At 44.0% G+C, this 15,760-nt stretch overlaps 3 non-coding genes across 3 annotated transcripts; 2 read left to right on the top strand and 1 right to left on the bottom strand.

The window, feature by feature from the left end:
- Positions 1-82: 82 nt before the first annotated feature.
- On the bottom strand, positions 83-246 carry LOC135040457 (U1 spliceosomal RNA). The gene has a single exon (XR_010234358.1). It is a non-coding gene; the product is annotated as a U1 spliceosomal RNA (small nuclear RNA).
- Positions 247-3,360: 3,114 nt separating this feature from the next.
- On the top strand, positions 3,361-3,524 carry LOC135040435 (U1 spliceosomal RNA). The gene has a single exon (XR_010234336.1). It is a non-coding gene; the product is annotated as a U1 spliceosomal RNA (small nuclear RNA).
- Positions 3,525-3,676: 152 nt separating this feature from the next.
- Positions 3,677-3,839, top strand: LOC135040504 (U1 spliceosomal RNA). Its single transcript, XR_010234403.1, has one exon. It is a non-coding gene; the product is annotated as a U1 spliceosomal RNA (small nuclear RNA).
- Positions 3,840-15,760: the final 11,921 nt, after the last annotated feature.

Genomic DNA, 15,760 nt, shown 5'->3' with positions numbered 1-15,760 from the left:
GCAGCACAAGGGAACTCTCGAAAGAAGAACAAGGCTAGAGGAAGATCTGAGACAAAGAAATCTGACTTTTACCAGAGCTGACCAGAGGAAAGCACAAACACAGTCCCTCACTACCACAAATAATGCAGTCCAGTTTCCCACATTTGGGGAAATCACAGGGATCAGCATACACAGAATGCAATGAATGAGCCTCACCCTGGGAGAACAATCTTCATGACCATGGTATCTCCTATGCAAAATAAGTATGATTTGGGATAGGGCTGGGGAGGGCCGCTGCTCAGGCACATCTCTGTCAAGAATTTATAAAGTCTATACATATATATAACCAAATGTCAATATATATATATAGAACCCAGCGCTCCTATCAAAACTTATCTATTTCACCAATTTGTTGCTTATTTCATCTTTATACATCTATTAATTTTCACCATATATTATAAAATGCTGCTCCCATAGGTAGTACTGTTCTACCAATAATAAACCAAATTTTAAAGATAATCACACTTGTTATCAAGGGAGCGCAAAAAATAAAATATACAAGCTCTTTATTTTTAAAAAATATATATAGACAGAAGAAACCTACATTCAATAAAATACAATGGAGTCAACATATATAGGCACCACTATCCATATCTAAATGTAATCAGTATCTATTTCATATTGCCCTTGATGACAACGGAATGTCTATTAAAGTGTCCAAAAAATCCTCCTGGATACAGCTGTTGTAATTTAATCGTTACTTTCCAATTGTAATTGATACATTAAATTCCTTCTTGTGGATGAACAGCAACAGTTGTAACCAACGCCTCTTATTTACTGCAGTTAAAGTTCATATGTAATTCACGTGAGTAATGAAAGAAAACAGGGGGAGAGCGCTGTGATGGTTGGTGAAACACAGCGGTATGCTACGACCCCCGTTAACCGTGGCTGGATCTTATTGGCACTTGCGGTCGGGATATTCCTCCCTGCCGTGGGGTAGAGACCTCCTTTTGCTCGCTCTCAAATTGCTTTTTCCCCTTCACCGCTGTCTTTGCATCAGACGTCCGCCGTGATGTACCTCGTTCATGAACGGGCTTATATCTCAGCAATCAGAGTGTCCGGTAGTCACCTTCCTTACGCGTTTCTCCGCTGTTATCCAAGAGCGGTTTCGTCAGAGGATACATCAGCAGCCTAGCAGGCTCTTTTTAAAATGCACCGGACCAATAGCATTACTAATTAGTTGATTGGATACATACATATACTAATTGGATGCATACATGTAATGACTCATATATGGAACAACTTTCTAATAGCAATTGCACATATAAAGGCATTTCATAATATAAAAATAAGCAACATGGTGATTAAAAATAATAATAAAATAAGCAACAAGGTGGTTTAAAAAATAACAGAAAATATATAATCTATATACAGATTAACCTCTAATCTTTCAATCAATACCTCATATCTATAATCACATATACATAATTCAGAGACTCAGCACTAAGGATCCCCATTTACTTATATAAAACCTTTTAGGGTAACATAAATCCAGGCCACTACTAAAGCTGCTCTTGTGGCGCAGGGGAAACATCACCTGCACTCTATGCAGCGAGTCCCATGTTAGAATCCAACCGGCTCAGCTTAACATCCATATTATTTATTTACTTTTAATGGGATCATTCTATCAATTCATTTTTACCTTTAATTTTTGTTAATATTATTTCTATATTTCATTATTTTAACCCCTGGAATAATTACATTGCTGCTTAAACAACAAAAAGAATTGAATAAAAAATAAATATTAAACAGACAATTTAAGGATTCGAAGATTTAAAGATTTAAAGATTTTAAAATTTAAAACAGGGAGGGGGGGGGAAGGGAGGGGGGCCTTTTGGGAGAAGGAGGGGAAAAAAATAAAAATAAAAATATATATATATAGAACCAAGAGAAAGTGTAAAAAGAGGATGGAGGAAGAAATCTGATGTTCATCATTACTAGTGGATTTTACTAAAGAACTTTAAAGGAACACACACAACAGGATTATACAGTTTCATCCTAAGAGGAAAGCTGTTCCCAAAATAGCTACTTCTAATAATTTTGTTTATTTATTAAACATACAATAAATGGATATTCAATAAATAATATATTAGGTAAATCAATAGATAAAATCTTCAGAGACTGCCAATGTTGTTAAGTTCGATGCTCTCATTCAGACCATCAGGTGTAAGGGTACCCAAAGAAAAAATCCAAAATGCCTCCCTTGTCAAGTAAAGGAGATTCAACTGAGGCAGCACAAGGGAACTCTCATCTGGGGACAACAACTGCAGGGAGAACACATATTTTCAGATGAACATGGGAGGGCAGAATGCTGCCTAATACTGAAGCACCCCCAAAACAACAAACCAAATGCATCAACTAGTGCAAGCATTCCTCGGGGAAGGTCTGCAGAAGATGGATTTGCATACGGTGATGTCAGCCAAGCAGTGGGCCAAAGTTGGCTGGAACCCTCATCTGCATATGAAAAGAGAAAAGGGGTATGCAGGGCATGGCGGCCTTTTGCGGCGCTTGGATGATCATGAAGGTGCTTCTCCCAGGGCAAGGCTCATCCATTGCACTCTGGGTGTGCTGCTCCTGCGATTTCCCCAAATGTGGGAAAGTTGACTGCATAATTTGTGTTTCCCCTGGTCGGCTCTCGTAGAATTCAGATCTCTTTGTCTCAGGTCTCTCTCCAGCCTAGTTTGCTGTCTGTTTCCACTTCTCTTTTCTTGAGCTGCTCCCTTCTATGCCCTTGCGCACTATCCTGACTTCTCCCGTCTGCGTACTTTGTGCCTTCCAACGCACAATGCGAACTACAGGTAGTGCTGCAGGGCCCACACCCTTTTAGTTGCCTTACAGAGCAGCTCTGGAGCTGTTACAGTGCCCAGCTGCTGCAAGAAATCAGCTTGAATGCTTCAGGGGCTGGGGCATGGCCAACATGAGCCCCACACCGAAGGAGGGTGGGGGTGTTTAATGCGAACTAGGGGTCATCCAAGCGCCGCAAAAGGCCGCCATGCCCAGCATACCCCTTTTCTCTTTTCATATGCAGATGAGGGTTCCAGCCAACTTTGGCCCACTGCTTGGCTGACATCACCATATGCAAATCCATCTGCTGCAGGCCTTCCCCCAGGAATGCTTGTACTAGTTGTTGCATTTGGTTTGTTGTTTGGGGGTGCTTCAGTATTAGGCAGCCTTCTGCCCTCCCATGTTCATCTGAAAATATGTGTTCTACCTGCAGTTATTGTCCCCAGATGAGAGTTCCCTTGTGCTGCCTCAGTTGAATCTCCTTTACTTGACAGAGATGTGCCTGAGCAGCGGCCCTCCCCAGCCCTATCCCAAATCATACTTATTTTGCATAGGAGATACCATGGTCATGAAGATTGTTCTCCCAGGGTGAGGTTCATACATTGCATTCTGGGTATGCTGACCCCTGTGATTTCCCCAAATGTGGGAAACTCGACTGCATTATTTGTGGTAGTGGGGGACTGTGTTTGTGCTTTCCTCTGGTCAGCTCTGGTAAAAGCCAGATTTCTTTGTCTCAGATCTTCCTCTAGCTTTGTTCTTCTTTCGAGAGTTCTCTTGTGCTGCCTCAGTTGGATCTCCTTCACTTGACAGGGGGGTGCCCGAGCAGCGACCCTCCTCAGCTCTTGCCCAACTCCTGCTTACCTGCCACGTGAGATACTATGATCATGAAGGTGCTTCTCCCAGGGCAAGGCTCACCCATTGCACTCTGGGTGTGCTGCTCCTGTGATTTCTCCAAATGTGGGAAACTTGACTGCATAATTTGTGTTTCCCCTGGTCGGCTCTCGTATAATTCAGATCTCTTTGTCTCAGGTCTCTCTCCAGCCTAGTTTGCTGTCTGTTTCCACTTCTCTTTTCTTGAGCCGCTCCCTTCTATGCCCTTGCGCACTATCCTGACTTCTCCCGTCTGCTTACTTTGTGCCTTCCAACGCACAATGCGAACTACAGGTAGAGCTGCAGGGCCCACACCCTTTTACTTGCCTAAGGGCTGTAACACACTACCCGGTTTTGGCCGGACGGCAATAAGCCGGACAAAAGCTGTCCGGTTTTTTGCCGGCCGGCTGAGCCTTTCACATGCAACAGCTTTTAGCCGGTTTTAATGCTGTGGTTCTAAATTGGGATGAAGTAGGCATGTGCAGCAGCAGCAGCAGCAGCATTTCACAGTGTGTGTGTGACTGAGCAGCATTATCACATGGATCGCAAACGTATTATTGCGTTGTGGTTGTTATATCGTCGCCGACGAGCACAGAGGCATAAGCCTCTTTATTGGGTTTGTCAAAGTCAGAAAAATATCACGATGCACACTGCCATATTTGCACCTCATATGTGTCCCTGCTGCGCATGCGTGCGCTCTCCCGTGCGTGCGCATACTCGCTGTTGCGGGCACCCGCAGGCGCACGGTATGCGCATTTACGGTAGAGTTTGTGTGCGTCTAGCGGGCGACTCGTTCATAACATATTTTAACTATATAATGTATTTTGTAGATAATGGTCCCTTTGATAGAATCTGAAAGTTTGGTTAATGTAGCATGTTCATGGACAGAGAGATCCCTCTTTGTTTGATACGAAGGGTCAGACAGGAGTAATACAGTGGTGTTTAGTATCCATCGGAAGAGTATTTAATTAGCAATATTCCGGTGTTGGTTTGAAACAGATTAATCGCTCGTGCGAATAGTTATGGACATAAGAAGTTTATGTCCATTTACTATTATTTGCACTTACTTATCCATGCGGCGGGAAACCTAGTTTCCCACCCACCTGAGCAGTTGGAAATTGTCACAGCCCACCTGTATGAATCAACCTATGACCTTTTGTTATAATGCGAAGAGGAATTCCTGTGTCCAATGAACAATGAGATTGTAGGGACCATTGAATTGTATTGTGTGTGAGGCATAAATAGACAAGCCGACCACATCCAGCTCTCACTCTTCAACGGTTCTCATTGCTGATAATCGGGAGCTGGATGTCCAGAGGCGCATGCGATCGTTCCCTTTGTGCGTAAGTTTTCTCCGCAATCATATTGTCTTTCTCGTTATTATGGGCCATATCTCTCTCTCTCTCTCTCTTCTCCTTTTTCTCTCATTTTCCCTTAAAACGTAATTGTATTGTATTGTATTTTACTGTGTAGTTATCTGGTTAGTTAGTCTATGTTATATTGTAGTGTATGACTTGTATTGTATTATTCTTTTTTCAAGTATAACATTCATATAAGGCGTTAGACCCTAAGCACGGTATCTGTGTATTTCTTATAGTGTTAAGTATTCTCAGAGCGCTTTTTAGTTAATAAGGTTACACTGTGTTGCATCCACACTCTATCTCTACACCAAGGTTTACTGCATAATACACTGTTTTATGGTATAGTTATAAGGGTTTAACATTGTGAGCGTTTGCGCCGCTGGTGATCTCCTCGTGGTCCTGAGCGTTCGCATCGCTATAGCGAATCATTACGTTAGTCGGCAGCCAATAGCGTGCCTGCCTGTGATCTCTTGGCCGTAAGCGAACGTGACGCTTGAGCGTCTCGACTACGGCTAAGCGATTGTTACGCAACGTGCGTACCCTTACGGTACTCCATACGTCAATAGCGTACAGTGTTCTTAGACCTCTTAAAGGGTTTTAAATAAGATAAATATTTAGCTTTATCAATTGGCGGCTCGTCCGTCCTTCACATATCTCTGCTAGGTAATTTCAGCAGACATTATCCATCAGCAAAGGGCGGGAGATCATATTCCCCGTAGTGCTGTCTGGCTAAGCGTCTGCTTCGCTTAGTAAAGGGTGCTGAAGGAATCCGGAACCGGAGGTAAGAACAAAAGCTAGTGTCTTTTAAAACTGTTTATTTCTGTCTTGCGTACGCACGCACATATCTGCATTTCTTTTTCATTCGTGTATTTTCATATCACTCTCCTGTTTGCCATTTTATAATTGATAAAACGTGCTAAGAGAGATTTGTCGCTATTTCATAGTTAAAGTGTAAAAGTAATATATTAAGGGATAAAGTGTAAAAGCACACACGCAACTCTACCTAAAGGTACAAGGAGAGATTGGTGTGGTGCGTGGTAGACGATCGAGGATCATCTACATTGATAAACGTGTTAGTTGTGTTACGGTGGAGATTTGCTTTGCGTACACGTGTCTCTAACAAAGGGTGAGACTCGCGTACGCAACTCAAAGGCCGACGCACGCAGCGTATATTACGCAAACGGAGCATCCGGGCACGCTCACGTAACTCAAATCACACGGTAGTGTTATTTTAACAGGCGAAAAGGTGGGAACGCGATAAATGGCGCAAGTTTATTTTAGTGTCCGAAATTTAGACTAACAGATCCTTCTCCAAATTCACAACACATCTGGTTTAAAGAAAATTTCTGCGCAGAAATAGAAATAGAAACAAAAGTATATATGTGGTGAGTGAGTGTTTTTGTATATATAAGTTTATACAATTTTCAAGGTTGAACCACAAGAAGTCGAGTTCTCGCAGAGGTACATGCATGTAAGTGTCGTACATGGTGGCGAGGGAGGCATCCCTTGTTAAATATAAAATTTGAGCAGTAGAGTATAGCAGACCAGGAGGTCATACTGTAGCACAGACCAGGAGGTCCAGAACAGACCAGGAGGTCCAGGTACAGCAGACAAAGAAGTCCGCTATAAATAAGAGAAAAGGGCACAACCCAGGGGGTTGGTGCAAAACCCATATAGGCCAATAAAGCTCTGGCTGAAGGAATTCGCAGCCGAAATTTTCGATTCCACTGGTCGCTCAGTACATAAGATTAGTTGCTTATGTGCTGAACGATTGTACCGCACGTAATTGTGTGCATTAGTTAATCTGACCAGTACCATTTGTGTACGCAACCGGTTATAAAACTATTTGTACATTCTGACGTGATTTGTGTAATTTTTTATTTTCTGAAGGGAAGTTCGCTGGTCACTCAGGAATTGTCCAACAACCAACAGTTACTGGAAAGGGTCAATGCTCTGCGGAACACACTCACATGTTCCAGTAAACGAAGGTTCATAGGGGCCCTGGGTCGAGTACGCCAGCACTAGGGCAGTGTGTAGGTCGTATTGGTCGGCGTGGGCGAGTGAGTGGGGTACTCGGTAAACCGCCACCGTCAGCCTATCGTGAACATTTTGGTTATTGTAAGGGTTCGCTGAAGACCCTGATTGAAGGTCAGAGGTGGTGAAAGCAACGCCTGCAAGTTATGGGGGCCAATTGTTCAGGAAGGGGGCGATCAACCTCGGTTCGGGTTGATTCAGTAAACCGACCAGTCGGGTCGGCAAGGTACGTAATGTGTGAAAAATATGGTTCACACACAGAGGTTTTATGTGATGAATGGGAGAGAATGACTGTGCATGACGGGGAGAAATTCCCAAGAGTAGGTAGCTTTAGCCCAGAAGTGTTACAAAATTTAAGGAGGAGGATATGTCTCATTAAATCAACAAAGAGACGAATCCAACATTATGATTATTTGCAGTTATGGCAACAGGAGGGTGAAATACAGAGAGGATTGGCTCTGGCGGCGGGATCTAATCCTGTCAAGAAATTGATAGCCACGGCCCCGCCGCCACCATACATATCGGGAGAGAAATTGGTTGCGGAGAATGACGCATTAGGGTGTAACAAACAAACACTTAGCAACTGCGTAAATGTTAATAAGTTAACCAATGCAAGTACTAACCCGTGCAAGTTGTACCCTGTTTTGAACTTTCCCCAGGAGTGTGATCAAGAGGACGAATCGGCAACAATATCAGCGCTCTCTCTAGCAGCCACCATATCAGAAACAACAGTAGGCACGGCCCAACCCTTAAGATTAGTAACAAAGGCCCCTAGCGGAGGGACAGGTGAGGTCGTATCTACGGGTAAGTACGGCACCATACACTATGCTGAAACCATTTCACCACAGGCTGTAGAATCTACACAGAATGATGTTAGTAGACTTAATCCTGTTAGGGTAATAGCAGTGCCAAATGGGAAAACTGACACAACAGGAATCACTCCTGTTAGGAACATTGCCATGTACAGCCCATTTTCCCGAATGGAATTAAGAACCATAGTGTCCGAATTCCCTGACCCTAGGAAAGATTTAGTTGCCTGCCAGAAATACATCAGAGACCTAGGGAACACTTTAGAGCCCAATAACAAAGACTGGCAGATATTGCTGAGGGCATGTTTACCCTCCAATGTCGACGCAGCTCAATTTTTAGCTGACTGTGGATTGGATCAGGATGTACCTCTTACAGATGTGTACAACAAAGATAATGTAAAAAGAATAAATTTACAATTAAAGGAGTATTTTTCAGCAGTAGTTAAATGGAACAAGATTTTCTCCATTAAACAGAAAGAGTCAGAAACTGCTGCAGAATATTTTCACAGGGCATTACTAGATATGGCAAAATACACAGGTATAGAGGACATTAAAACAAACATAAACCATCGAGAAGTAGCAGTATCTGTACTGATGGATGGTTTAAAAGAGACATTAAAGACAAGGGTACAGACCACGCAACCATGTTGGCGAGGTCTGTCGGTGGCTACTTTGAGAGAGGCAGCTGTGGATCACGATCGGAATATCACCAGACACAGGGAATCACAAGGTGATAAGTTAATGGCCGTAAGTATACAGGCCCTGACCACAAGGCAGCCTTTGTATAAATCACCAAACCCTGTGGGTAAGTCAAATGTGGTAACTTGTTTTTCTTGTCATAGACAGGGACACATGGCACGAGACTGTAGAGCAGGCATTCCCAACCACGGTCCTCAAGGCACACTAACAGTGCATGTTTTAGTGATATCCAGGCCTCAGCACAGGTGACTTAATTAGTAGCTCAGTTATTTTGATTTAACCATCTGTGCTGCAGCCTGGATATCACTAAAACCTGCACTGTTGGTGTGCCTTGAGGAGCGTGGTTGGGAATGCCTGCTGTAGAGTGAAACATTCACAAAACTCATATCAACCCCCTAGACAACGACACGACACACGACATTGGGAGCAGGGTCCGCAGAAACGGAGTTATGAGCCACATGCAGGGGAAACAAAAAGATACCCCCCGAACAGAGACTGGCAAGCCTCTGGTAGTTCCCATTTAACCCCTTCACAAGTAGTTGCTGCCAGCGGGATTCAGGGAGGTCACCATACCCAATAGGGGTGTGGCCATACCTGTAATCTGCAGCCAGTAAAATTGATTGCAAGTCTTGGGAGTGAACCCGAAATTGCAATTAATGTAGCTGGTAAAACATTAAACTTCCTTGTAGATACGGGGGCGGCCAAATCAGTGATAAATTCGACAGTGGGCATGAGAACCACTGGTAAGACAATTCCAGCCATGGGAGTAACGGGAGTAGTCCAGCACTACCCTGTTAGCAAACCAGCCGAGATCACAGTAGGGCCTTTACATACCAAGCATTCCTTTTTGCTGGCTGCATCGGCACCGACTAATCTCCTGGGAAGAGACTTATTGTGTAAAATGGGGTGCGTCATTTATTGTACTCCTGAAGGTGTATTCTTGGACATACCTGAGAATCACGCTCAGGAAGTGCGAGACATGTTAGACTCCCCATCAAAATTAATGTCACATACCATTATGACAAATAGGACTCCATCCCAAGTAGAAGAAATGACATCCCAGATACCAGAGTCACTGTGGACTAAAGACGGACAAGACACTGGATTGATGGCAAACGTAGCTCCAGTAGTTGTGCAAGTAAAAGATGGTAGGATAGCTCCAAAAATCCCACAGTACCCTCTGAAGCCAGAGGTGGAGTTAGGAGTTTACCCAGTAATAGAGCGCTTGCTACAACAGGGCATCCTGGTAAGAACGTCCAGCACTGCCAACAGTCCCATCTTCCCTGTTAAAAAGAGTGGGGGGAGGGGTTACAGGCTAGTGCAGGATCTAAGGGGGATTAACAAAATAGTTGAGAGTCAGTTCCCCGTAGTGCCAAATCCAGCTGTCATCCTTATGCAAATCCCTCCCACTGCGAAATTTTTCATTGTTATTGACCTCTGCTCCGCTTTCTTTTCGGTACCTCTGCACCCTGACAGCCAGTATTTGTTTGCATTTACATACAGAGGAGTCCAATACACATGGACCCGATTACCACAAGGTTTCATAGACAGTCCAAGTATATTTTCCCAGGCTTTGCATGATTGTTTACAGTCTTTCCAACCAGAGAGTGGATCAGTATTAATACAGTACGTGGATGATCTACTACTGTGTTCTGATTCATTGGAAGCATCCCTGAAGGATACGAAACAGCTCCTGTTTCATCTTTCAGACACTGGACACAAGGTTTCCAAAGACAAGTTGCAATTATGCCAAACTAAGGTAAAGTATTTGGGACACTGTCTAACACAAGGACTGAGACACCTGACCGCTGATAGAATTCAAGCAATTAGAGACATGACTCTGCCACAAACCCAGCAACAGATCAGAACGTTTTTAGGAATGTGTGGGTATTGCCGTAACTGGATCCCAGGATTTTCCATTCTAGCATTACCTTTGCAGGAGATGGTTTCCTCAAACAAGCCTGATCGGATTTCGCATACAGACGAGTCTGAGATGGCATTTGAGAGACTTAAACAGTGCCTAACGCAGGCACCAGCATTAGGTATGCCAGACTATGGGAAACCCTTTGAGCTGTACGGAACAGAAAGCGCTGGTTGCGCAGCAGGCGTCCTAACCCAAAAGCACGGTGATGCCAGCAGACCAGTAGCATACTACAGCGCTCAGCTAGACACGGTAGCGCGATCCCTCCCCACATGCTTGCGAAGCGTTGCTGCGATAGCATTGCTAGTAACGAAAAGCGAAGATGTAGTGCTATGTCACAACCTCACAATTCATACACCACATGCAGTGTCAGCCTTGCTAAATTCTGCCCAAACCAGGCACGTCTCATCAGCGCGGTTTACAAGATGGGAATTGGCACTAATGGCCCCCGTAAACATCACCATAAGGAGATGCAGTGCATTAAATCCTGCAACATATCTCCCAGGTGTGCCTGGACAGGCACAAAGGGTGGAGGATGAGAGTGGTGGGGAAGGAGAATTTAATACAAAGGAGGACACACATGATTGTATGGAATATTTGACCCAAAATTTTACCGCAAGGCCTGACATCAGTGACAACCCACTGGAAGATGTAGATCTAACTTTCTACACGGACGGTAGTTGTCACAGACAGTCAGACTCGGGAGACTTGTGTACTGGATACGCAGTCGTAGATGACCAAGGCACCATAGAAGCGGAACCGCTAGGCCCACCTCACTCAGCCCAGGTTGCTGAACTGGTCGCCCTAACCAGAGCATGTGAATTGGCTAAGGGCAAATCAGCCAATATCTACACCGACTCTAGATACGCATTCGGGGTAGTCCATGATTTCGGAGCCCTATGGCGCCTCAGAAACTTCATGACGGCAGCTGGTACACCGGTAGCGCATGCAGCTCACATCAAAAGGCTTCTAACAGCGATACAGGAACCCGACAGAGTGGCTGTTATCAAGTGTAAAGCACACACATATAGCCAAGACCCAGTATCACTTGGTAACAGCCGAGCAGACGAAGCTGCTAAATTAGCAGCTGGTACCCCCAGACAGACAGACACCACACAACTGATGGTATTTAATACCATCAACACACAGAAGTTGTGTGAGATGCAAAATTTGTGTTCCACACAGGAAAAGGCAGTCTGGAAGGCAAAGGGATATGGCCAGGAGTCCTCAGGACTCTGGACAGATGGACAAGGTAAACCGGTGGCCCCCAGAGCATATCTTCCATGTTTAGCTGAGGCAGCTCACGGGCTGACTCATCTGGGCAAGGAAGGAATGTGCAAGTTGGTAAGAGCATATTGGTGCGCCCCAGGATTTTCATCTCATGCAAGTAAGAGAGCAATGTCATGCCTTACCTGTCTGAGAAAGAATATCGGAAAGGCAATACCAACAGAACCATCTCATATCCCACCTACAGGCGGTCCTTTTCAGGTAATACAGATTGACTTTATTCAATTACCCCCTTGTCGAAATTCGAAATATGTACTTGTTTGTATAGATGTATTCTCAAATTGGGTCGAAGCATTTCCTGCGGCCACAAATACCGCTATGTTTACTGCTAAGAAAATTGTGCAGGAATTTGTATGTAGATATGGTATCCCTAGAATAATCGAAAGTGATAGGGGTACCCATTTTACAGGTGATGTCTTTCAAGGAATGTGTAAGTTGATGGGAATTGATAGCAAGCTGCACACTCCATACCGTCCACAGGCGAGTGCGAAGGTGGAAAGAGTGAACAGCACTATTAAAAATAAACTGAGCAAAGTTATGGCAGAGACAGGATTGACATGGCCAGAAGCTTTACCCATTGTACTGTACAGCATCAGAACCACTCCCAGGTCCCCTCTTAATCTGTCTCCCTTTGAAATCTTGTTTGGTCGACAACCGCATGTTATGATTAACCCTCAGGATGATTTGAAGTGTAACAATGAAGTGACTGTAAAGTACCTGGTTAACATGAGTAAACAGCTAAGGAATCAAAATGATAATTTGAAGTTAGTGATTCCTGATTTGCCAGATAGTAATTGTCATGACATTGAACCTGGGGATTATGTAATGATACGAAATTTTCTACGCTCAGGTTGCCTTATTGACAGATGGGAAGGACCATACCAGGTCTTATTGACTAGCACTACAGCATTGAAAGTTGCCGAGAGAGAGACTTGGGTTCATTTGTCCCATTGTAAGAAGGTTGCTGATCCAGAGAGGTCCCGTGATAAGGAACAGACGGTAGAGGAAGTTGTATCACTGGAGTGTCTGTTCCAGGAGGACTGAGGCGGCACCTGAGCATCGAGAATCACAAGATCAAAAGCAGTTGTCGATTCCCTGTTCCCTTTTATTGTTTTTCTCCACTTCCCATCCCCTCTCCCTCAAATTATTTTTCCCCCTTCTCATTCTTCTTCGTTTCCTCCTAAGATGGACTTGCCTCAAGAGACTGTGATCCGGATTTTCCTGTTGACCATGATGTTGACCAGAGCAGTCTGTTCCGGCGAGAGTACCATGGAGGTCGAGAGAGGTTCTGGAATGGGTTCTGATGACAGAGATGGAGGCGTAGTTTTCCAAGAACAACTTAACCAACAAGTAAAGGCGAGTATCAGAAAACGATCCGATAGCATTGACAATAGAAGAAATTGTGAAGGATTGTTAGCTGAAGAAAACTGTATCTGTAGGCTCTGTGACAATGTAGTTGAGGATGGGTGCATCAAGAAATGCCAATCCAGTTTTAATATCCACATGGACCGGCATCCCTTGAGTGACTATCACTCCTTAGTGGGTAGTGTGTTAAATCAAACAGATTGTTGGGTATGCTCTCAAGTACCTCAAGGTCATAGCAAATCAGGACTAGTACCATTTCCTTTAACGGTAGGGGAGGTACTTGAGCTAAAGGGTGGGAGACCGGTGGATAGGAGGTTTAATATCTCCAGTCCTCCTAGTTTGAAGCTCCACCAATATCATGTGGATAGATCCCTAATATGTTTTAACATTACCAATCCCCGAAAGCCGGGAAATTGGGAAGTGTCATGGAGTAACCAAACCATGACCCTTTCATATAGGGCAGATAGAATGCCTACAGATACAGAGCTTATACGCCACATAGCCAGTAGAGAAAAGTCTTTCCGATATAGGTATACCCTAGGAAATAGGATTACGAGAGTTGGAGAGGTATCACCAGGATACTGTGCACATATCGTACAAACTGGTACGTGTACTAGACAGATGGGAGAATTAGGGTTAGGAGATTTCACATGGAAGATGTGTAATATGGTTATGTCCTACTCCGTCCCATATGTTCTCCCCGATGATGCATATTTCATATGCGGGAGGAAGGCGTATAAGTGGCTTGCCCCAAACTCTGAAGGATTGTGTTATATTGGAAAAGTACTGCCTGAAGTAATGACTGTATCACATGCCAAAATGAAAGATATTCACCGTGGTGCCCAAACTCCTTATACTCATACTCATTATGAGCACGTAGTTAAACGGCACCTGATAGAAAGAACAGAGCATCCGGCCTCTGACATGATCCATGAATCCACCGGGATTCAGTTTCTAATCGCGTTAGATATCACTCGCACCGCTAGAGGAGTGCTGAACTATAGATACATCTCTGCGCTTGCAAATTTGTTAGATAATATCACAGAAATGTATGATGACACGTTTAGGTATACTGGAAGAGAACTTCAAGCTTATAAAACAGAACTAGTTCAGCATAGAATGGTTCTCAATTATCTCACAGCAGTAACAGGTGGATATTGTGTCACACTGGCAACGCAGTACGGCGTGAAATGTTGCACATATATTACAAATAGTACCGAGGACCCGGTCGAGGTCATAGACCAAAAGATGGACGACATTCTCCAATTAAAATGGGAATTCCGCAGGAGACACAATCTCACCCTTGCTGCTGTGAGTAATGAGCTGACTAGTTGGGTGTCATGGTTGAACCCGCAAAATTGGTTCTCTGGTTTAGGAGAATGGGCTCAAGGAGTCATAATGGATGTAGGGAAGTTTCTCCTATGTATCTTAGGTGTTGTCATAACGATTGGTTTGATATTTAGATGCGGTCAGGCTTTAATGAAGTGCAAACGTAGTACCAGGGTAATGAGTCTAAGGAGTGAGGAAATTGTAATTCCAATGGATTTGATTTATGACCCAACTGTAGAAACAATGATGTGATGAAAATGCGATTATACGGTCCGTTTCTTTCACCTGTTTTTCCGGTTTCTCCAAGGTAAAAAGACCTACGTTTGACGAGGAATTTGATGATCCTGTATACAGACAACTGGTGGATTAAAGAAGAAGTTTTGACAACCTTATACACAGAGATTTGATGAACTATGCCATAGACCCCCAGTTTCCCTAGAAATTTTAAAATTACGCTAGCCCAACACTTTTTGTAAGTCTATGGACATTGACAAAGCTTTTTGCCCACGCCTTTTGGCAAAAGCACAAAGAAGACTGCATTCAACAGACACCGAACAAGACTTCAACCGACAAATGTTCATTAACCTGACATAGAATACCACTGCATTTACCATAATTATGTCTTATCTTCATCTCTACAACCTTCAGGTAATGACACACATAGTCGATAGGGAATACAGGCACAGATACCAGCAATCACATATCCCCCCCATTCATGTATCATCAACTAAAATGTGCTCCCCATTTTGTTGCAACCAAAAGCCGAAGAGAGCTCGGTAAAGTTTGACAGCCCATCCACAGACCCGTACCACGGGATAAGAAGGAATTCAAATGTATACTTCGCAATACCTCGTAGCTTGATTTAAAACACGTACGGCACGATGATACATGACCCCCCAAAACACGGATTCATACACACATGCTTCTGCTATCTCACTAGGTCATACCCTTTTCTCACCTCCTCCTCTCCTCCCCTACCCAACCATAGAAATATTTACACATGACATATATTTTTCTCTTTTTGAAATGTTTTAGGAAGTGGCAGTTATTGCTGACTGCCAAAGGGTGGACTGTCAAAGTCAGAAAAATATCACGATGCACACTGCCATATTTGCACCTCATATGTGTCCCTGCTGCGCATGCGTGCGCTCTCCCGTGCGTGCGCATACTCGCTGTTGCGGGCACCCGCAGGCGCACGGTATGCGCATTTACGGTAGAGTTCGTGTGCGTCTAGCAGGCGACTCGTTCATAACATATTTTAA

Source organism: Pseudophryne corroboree, unplaced genomic scaffold (assembly GCF_028390025.1).
Source record: "Pseudophryne corroboree isolate aPseCor3 unplaced genomic scaffold, aPseCor3.hap2 scaffold_74, whole genome shotgun sequence".
NCBI classification, from domain to species: Eukaryota; Metazoa; Chordata; class Amphibia; order Anura; family Myobatrachidae; genus Pseudophryne; species Pseudophryne corroboree.
This window is presented reverse-complemented; position numbering and strand designations above follow the sequence as displayed.